The following is a 9,074-nucleotide window of genomic DNA, read 5'->3' as shown; positions in this document are numbered from 1 at the left end:
GGACGGTACAAGAGAAGATTGGGTCGAACCGCGTGCTAGGATTGCATATGTAAGATAATAAATTTTACATACATTATTTTACTATTACTCAACTTTGCTTGTTTACGTACTAACAAATAATTTTCTTTCAGGAAGAATTTCAAAAGAGCTTAGAAGAGTGGCGGAAAACCCAACCTACTTTAAAGGATGGTACCATGGTCTAACCATAACCTGCAGAGCTGAATAATATGTGGATAACTGTGGTAGGTGGTCCAAAAAATGGTAGAACCTACGGGACAGGGGATCTCCAATCCTCGAGTAGTCCTTCGTTGTTTCCCAGTTCCTTCTCTACTTTGAAAACTATGGAAGAAATGGAATCGATAAAAAAGCAAATTGTGGATTTGACACAGAAATGTGCAGCTAATGATGCTAGGTTTGCTAAATTTGATAAATTAGAGGAGTTGGTTAAGAAGCACATACCGCAAGTATTTCAGGACGAGGAAGATAATGAATTTGATGATAATTAGATTGTAGTTATTGTTCATGTTTGTGGTTGTGATGTTTACATATTTAAACTATTTGATTTGATGTTTTTTTTGAATGGTTTAAAGTGGTTGTATTTATAATTTTTTGTCGTGTTTAATCCTATTGTGAAAAATACATTAGTTATGTCGTTTATAATTTGAAAGCAATGTAAGCGAATGCAAAATTTTTATTTATTAAATAATAATTATTATTGAATAATAATAGTTATTAAATAATTATTTATTAAACTTTCGACTACAGTAGTCAAAAAAATTATAATTATTAAATATTTATTTATTAAATTTTCGACTACTGTAGTCGGAATAATTAAGATTATTAAATAATTATTTATTAAATTTCCGACTACAGTATTCAGAATAATTAAAATTATTAAATGTTAATTTTCCGACTACTTTAGTCGGAAATTTAATAAATAATTATTTAATAATTTTATAATTATTAAATAAATATTTATTAAATTTCCAACTACAGTAGTCGAAAATATTAAAATAATTAAATAAATATTTATTAAATTTCCTACTACAGTAGTTGGAATTTAATAAATAATTATTTAATAATTTTAATTATTCTAACTAGAGTAGTCGAAAATTTAATAATTATTAAATAAATATTTGTTAAATATCCGACTACTTTTTCGACTAAAGTAGTCAGAGATTTCCGACAACAATAGTCGGAAAAGTTTTTCTAACAAGCTATATTCCGACTACCATCATGTAGTCGAAAAGTAGTGGGAAATACCTTAATTTCTGACCACTTTTCGACTACATTGACCGTCAGAAATTTAATGTGTTCTAGTAGTGATTCTAAGGCATATTCTTGAAATTTTACGAATATTATTTCTAGGGTTTTAATTTAAGTTGAGATTATGGAGTTTCTTATTATTGTAAGTTTATACTTATGTCTTCATCTTTGATTTCTTCTTGTGTGCTTACAATTATGAATAGATAAACACCAAAACTAGGATTATGGGAACCAATATAAATTAACAAAACATGTTAAGTGTCTGGCAATTCTAGACCGATGTACTTATATGTATTGGTATTTCTTCGATATGATTATTTTCTAACGGATGCACACATTAAGAAGTCATCTGTATTCTAGACTTTCACAAGAGAGAAGTAGAGATTAGGAAAAGGAAATAACGATAGAGATTTGAAGTTATCAACCTTCATCTAATAACTTAAGTTATAACCTGGAGAGTTGATCTAAGATCAACATTAGGGATTAAAACTGAAACACTCTAAGACCTAGAGGAGAAGAGTGAAATATATTTATCCAATGTAAAGACATATTTAGATGACCCTAAATTATATTTTGCATGCAACACACTAGAATAGTTTGTTAGGATAAGAAATTATGTAGTTATGAAGTTATGGGGATTATAATCCTAGTGCTTTTCTCATATTGATTACAAATCCAAAACTCAACAAATGTTACTATTATTTTTCTGTTTCACTAAGCCCCCTATTAACTTAATTGCCAGTTACTTAGACAAATATTTGATAGAATTTTGACTTACTCCTTTTGGTATCAACCCCAACCTAGTTGTGTTCTATATTTAATTCAGTGACTACTTTATATACTTTTTGGGCATTGTAATTTGGGAGACATCAAAGTTTGGCACTGCTATTGAGGAATACAGTTATAGAGTTAATTGATTGTGTTTGTCGAGTTGTTGGTTTGGTTTACTGACTGTACTTTTCTACTATTTTTAGGGGTGAATGCTGGTATGTGCTCAGTACTCAGTGTTAAGAAAATCTCCAAATTCCATTTTATCTTGAATTTCAGAGAACTTTAAGACAAAATCAAAGGATGGAAAGAGAAGGAGTTCATGATCTAACAGCCTTTCTACAAGGTGTGCCTGGTGGTAGAGAACATCATGATCATCCACTATAATAGCATGATGGTTTAGAAACTATGGAAAGTTACTACTTCATTAATGGCTTAGAAAAAGGCTAGGCAAGCATCTATCGGGCGGACAATAAGGGAAGAGAGTGCAAGACAATAAGAGATAGATCGGCTAGTTGCACTTGATAAGAGGAACAGACTACAACAAAATAGAGGACAAAAAACCTATCCAACAATATCATCCTATTTTAAAGATCTAGAAGAATATTTAGGTTATGCTGATCAAAATAAAATAGGTGCAATCATTCAACTAGAGCTTCCTCAAGGCTCTAAGTTTGACATTATGAGTGCAATAATCCAGCTGGTGAATTTGTAGAGAAGATTTCCTAGACTTTCTACTGGTGATGTAAATATGAATATCATGAACTTTGTAGGGATCTGCACTTTATATAATCTACCTAAAGTGAGTTAGAATGTTATTCAACTAAGGCTATTTATATTTTCTCTAATAGGAGAAGCTACTTTGTGGTTAGCTAAATTGTCTCGTGGATCTATTACTACTTGAAATGAGTTGAGGACTCGGTTCTTGGATAGATTTTCTCTTTCTCCAAAATATTGCAATTGAAAGATGAGATAGATAACTTCCGACAGTTGTATTCAAGGGCACTATACAAGACATGGTTGAGGTTAAAAAAGAAGCTACATAGAGTTCCAAACCACAGAATTACTGGTTGAAATTTGCTAAAGATCTTCTATAGAGCCTTGAATTCTAAAACTAAGGTTGTAGAAGACACTATCACTAGTGGGTTTTTATAAGTCTATGATATGTTTATTTTTATAAGATCTTTAAGAGGTAGACAGATTAGTCAATACCTAAATTGAAGCCTCTGCAAAGCAACGAGTGCTAGATGAGATGGTAGCTTAAGAGGTGACATAATTGAGAACTGAGATTGGATTGCTTACTAAAATTTTATGGAAGGCGGAGAGAAGAAGATTAATGTAGTAGGTTTATAAGGTAAGACTTCTAGATATGAAGATTCAAATTCTATGAAGTAGGCTAAATATATTGACAGAGAGGTTATGGGTTTCTAAGCCAAGGGAAAGGGGTTTAATAAAGACAATTGGAACTATAGGTAAGGGAATCAAGGTCGGAACTACTATGGAGACAACTATAATTGGTCTTGATTTAGAGGTAGAATAAGGGACAGAGAGGGTAACTGGAAGCAGAAAGATGATTATAAGGACAAGAGCGCCTTTTACGTTCCACCAGAGAACAGTGACGTTGAGACAGGAAATTATAGGATAAAAGCTTTTCTTGTGAAGCTTGTTAAGGGGTAAAAGGTCCAAAAAAATTACCTTAAGGAGATTAGGGCAGAACTTTTAGGACTGAGATAAAAGGTTGAGTCTTATGAAACCACCGTTAAATAGCTTGAGTAATAATTTTGCTTGATGTATGCCACATTAAACCAGTGTCAACCGAGAGCACTTTTAAGCAACACCATCCAAAATCTTAAGAATGATAGTTGCCTAGACATTACTACTCAGAGTGATAAGACTTCTACTAATCTACCTACGTCTATGGCGATGATAAAAGGGATGACCCCATAATTATTAATGATTTGAATAAGAGTGAAACAAAGAATTTGGTGGTAAATGAGGACACATCTCAAAAGCCTCTAATTGCTAAAAATGCTAAGTCTGACTTCAGAATGAGAAAGGAGGTCATACAGAAGTGTACAAATATTGAAAAGAAAGTCAAAGAGGGGAAATATCAAAAGTTTATGTCAATATTAAAGGAGTTGTCGGTCAATATATCTTTTATGGAGGCTTTTGAGCAAATGATAGGATATGCAAAAATTATTAAAGACTTATTGATGAAGAAGAGCATTGTGAGTTTTGATCTTACAGACAACGTGCACTATTGTAGCGCAACCACCTTTCTCACTCTCTAGTTTAGAAGAAGAAAGACCAGAGAGATTTCATGATTCCTTGTACTATTGGGTCTTCAAATTTTATAAGGGCCTTAGATGACTTATGTTCTAGCAATAACTTGATTTCATTAGTAGTTTACAAGCAGTTGGGATTGGGATTGCCTAAACCAACCTCTAGGAGACTTTTGATAGCAGATTGCACTTTGAAGAATCCAATTGGAATATTATGCAAAATGTTGAGAAGGTAGCATTCTTTATATTTTCATCTGACTTTGTGATTCTTGATTTTGAGGTTAATTTTAAGGTTTTTATTATATTATAAAGGCCTTTTCTCATTACTGGACGGGCATTGGTTGGTATGAAAATTTGGAAAATAAAGTTTTAGTTGAACAATGAGTAGGTTACTTTTAATGTATACAAGTACATGAAGCAACCGAAGGACATACACATGATATCTATAAAGGATACAATAGATGAGGATGAGCTAGTCTTAGTGTTGAGTCACTTACAGTAATAATAATGAATTTTAACAATAATGGTATCAAAAAGTATGATGAAATGGTGAGCGCACTTGTTGGTAGGGGTTCATATACTTATGAACCAAAGAAGTTGGATCTTGATGTGAAGAACAGAGTGACCCCACCATCCAAAACATCTATTAAAGAGTCTTTCATTTTAGATCTCAAGGTCCTTTCTTCTCATCTGCATTATGTATTTTTAAAGGGCCAACAATACTTTGTTAGTTATCATTCTAGCTGATTTGTTATAGTGGAAAGTTGATGCCTTACTGTCTATTTTGTAGAAGTTCAAATGGGCCATTGGATGGTCCATTGTTGACATTATTGGAATTCCACCTAGAATTCATACCCACAAAATCTAACTTGAGCCAGATTGTATACCTAATAGTGAGCACCAATGTAAATTAAATCCATTTATATTTAGGTATTTATGTATGTTTCTATGGTGCTTGTGTTAATTATTTCTTATGTGTAACTTAAGGTAAATTGAGAAAACCTGGTGCATTCAAAATTTAAGGAAACATGCAAATTTTGTTTTAAAATGATACCTCTCTGCAATATTTATTTTGTGCGGTGTTGCGTGCTTGCTGGAACTATAACCATTATTTGGATCTTGTCATTGAATTAGTATAAGTAGAGTGACTATGCATGAACCAATTAGGTAGTGACTAAAATAATAGCCCTGAGATATGAGTGTGTGAGGATGTACCTAGTCAACGTGTGAGTAGTCTCGCTAAAGTTGTAGGATAGAAGGCTAAGAAAGGATCATAGGTTGTTCTTGAAATAGTTCACTATAAGCTAAATAGCCTGCCAAATGAACATATTATCCCTTTGAACCTAGAATTTGATCCTAAAGAGACCTTTTTTTTAGTTACCCTATTCACCTTCTTGATTTTTCCAATGACCCTGCGTTGGCCCTAGTCCATTCTTGGATACTGTGTACCTCAAATCAAAAAATCGCCTAAGTTGGCTACTGTAGGGGTGCGTAAGAAGTTGGGTATGATGAATGGATTACAAAAATAAAAAGGGGTGTGGGTTCGGTGTGAAAAGAAAAGAGAGAAAAAAAACTTAAGAAGAAGAAGAAAAAAAAAGTACAAACTTGATGAGAAATATAAAAGAAAATTTGAAGAAAATAAGACTGCACCCGGGGTCCGAAAAGAGAACAGATGAAAAGGGAAATAAATAAAAAAAGTCAGATAAAGTGGAAGCCAGAAATAGTGTATTGTCAAGAAGGATTAGTCATTATACCCATATATACCACAAAAACCCTAGAGCCTATATTACAAGCCCATAAAGACCTATAGTGATCCTAATTCAACTTATTAACACATAAGGTGTAGAAAATGAGGGCAATCCTATAGTACTAAACGTACATGCCAGACTTCCTTATGAGAGTGAGAGATTTGAGTCTATCCCAATTTTTGATTTATATTACACATACTCGGTCTGGGACTTCTCTGTTGAGAGGGCATAAGGGATACCTTTTGGTTGTTGCTCATTTAGGAAGTGTCATCTGTCTAATATGTTAGGTGGTCTACTGCTGATCTAATTGTCATATCTTGATCCTATTGTGTTATAGTGTTTATCTTGAATATGCACTGCACTTGTTTGTTTTAAATAACATTGGAGGGTGTTGAATTGTGTTTTGTTGTATGCATGCTAAAAATATGAATTTTGTGAAACTTGAGCAGCCGTAGTATTGTGTATTATGTTTTGTTTGTCTGAGGACATGAAAATGGAGGGTTTTGATGTGTCATGAATTTACGGCACGTGAGACACTTAAAATGGTGAAAATTTGCAACTACAAAGATATGTTTATGTAGATGTGATGGATATTTGGGTATTTGCAGGTCAAACAAGTAACACATAGTGGAGTGCTAGGATTTGGACTAACATAGGGCTAAATAATCATTGTCATGATCTTGGGATCTAACCAGGGTCATACATTGGGCCTCGTAAAAAGAATCAGAGAAATTACCCTCAGAAGTTGATCAGAAAAGACAACCTACTAGCATACCATGATCATACGATCATACCATTGGGTCGTAGGAAGGAATACCTAAAAAAAAGTTGTAGGAACTAAGTGTGAGCATCATCATAAGAGAAGCCTTCACGATCGTGTTTAGAAGTGCCAATCGTACCTTGAGGTCATGGGATTAAAGGGCATCAATGAAGGCTGTAGAAGTTTAGGTAGAAGATGATCGGATAACAGTATTACACAATCATAGGCTGATACAATAGAGACTTACTGAGAGTTGTGCCATCAAAGACCTGTAGATAACACATTCCCTAATGAAACCACGAGCACCAAAGGACAATCGTGGTATCTAACCCTGATCATACCTTTCACTCATATGATATGACTGCCCCAAATATTCTTTTTGTACTGGGATAGGTTTTATTTTATCTATAAATCCTCCTATAGGTTTTTCTGTACGAGTTTACACTTTTTATTTTGTACAACTCTATATTGTACGATTCTAAGGCATATTCTTGGAATTTCATAAACATCAATTCTAGGGTTTTAATTCAAGTTGAGATTATGAAGTTTTATTGTAAGTTCATACTTATGTTTTCATATCTGGTTTCTTATTATGTGTTTGCAATTATGAATATCTAAACACCACAACTAAGGTTGTGGAAACCATGATAAATTAACTAAATAGATTAATTGTGGAGAAATTCTAGACTGGTGTGCTTGCATGTATTGGTATTTTTTTCAATATGATTGTTTTCTAATGGGTATTCACGCTGTATTCTAGAATTACTCGAGATAGAAGTAGAGATTAGGAAAAGAAAATAACAATGGAGACTTGAAGTTATCACCCTTTATCTAATAACTTAAGTCGTAACAGAGAGAGTTAATATGAGATCAACAACAAGGGTTAAAAGTGCAACACTTGGAGACCAAGAGAAGAAGAGTGAAATTCATCAAAATAAGTTTGAGAGATTTTAAGATGAACCTATATTGTTAGATTTTCCGTGCAACAGTAAAATAGTTTGTTAGAATGAGCAACCTGTGTAGTTATGATGTCATAGGGATGACAATCCTAGTGTTTTTATCATATTAATTATAAATTTAAAAATCAACAACTATTAATATCACTCTTTTATTTCACTAAACCTCCTTTTTACTTATTCTAGTTAATTAGACAAATACTTGATAGAATTTCGACCTATTCTCTGTGGGATCGATCCTAACCTAGTTAGGTTATATATTTGACTCAACGACCATTTTATACGTTTTGGGAGGTATAATTTAGGTGACATCAGGCAGCTCCTCGTTCCCAAATTATACATTTGGTCCATCCACGACCCCTACCTCACCCTCTAGGCTAAGCTTCATCCTTTCGTATTGGCTCATCATCCAAAGCCACTCAAGATATAGTCCTCACCACTATGTAGAAAAGAGTGGAACACAACTTAGAATATTGGGTAAGAACAACCAGTACAACTAGGAATCAAAATAGGGAAGTTTTTCTTAAAGACATCTTATAGCCTCTCAAAGATAGATACATACGTCTACGTACCGGTCTGCTAGACTCTACTAGACATTTTATTCTTACACTTGTGAGACTGGTGAACTTAGATGTTATGATACCAATTTGTCACAATCCAAAAATGGGTCATGATGGCATTTATCGCGACTCAGCCTTAATAAGTAATCCAATCACCCAAAATGATAAAGTAAAATAAAAAACAACAATAATATAACCCAAGGCAAGACTTCTACAATGAAGACAGATCCATACAAGTATAATAATACAAAATGTCTAAAATAAATGTCATAAATCACCCAAAACTTGGTGCCATAATACAAGAGCATCTAGTACAATATTTGAAAACTAAAACATGCACATGTCTCTGAATCATAAGTAAAGACAAGTAAGTATAAATGAGGTATGAATCAACCCCAAACTTTAGAACGAATTAGTACAGTAAAAATCTGGAACCCCACACAAAATCAACCATCATGTAAGGTGATTGTACTGGGATCTGCACCAAAAGGGAACAGTAGCCGTGAGTACAGTCCACTTGTTCTTAGTCGGTATCATAGGCCAATTAAGAAAAACGGAAAATAAGATAAGTAAAACAACATTATGAGAATATCACTTGTAAGCAGAAAAGTCCCAAATACTAGCTCACACCGCCTCTATAACATTTCTTATATATATATATACACACAGAGAGAGAAATGAAAACAACAAGGATATATATATATATATATATATATATATATATATATATATAT

Source organism: Capsicum annuum, chromosome 6 (genome assembly GCF_002878395.1).
Source record: "Capsicum annuum cultivar UCD-10X-F1 chromosome 6, UCD10Xv1.1, whole genome shotgun sequence".
Lineage (NCBI taxonomy): Eukaryota > Viridiplantae > Streptophyta > Magnoliopsida > Solanales > Solanaceae > Capsicum > Capsicum annuum.
This window is presented reverse-complemented; position numbering follows the sequence as displayed.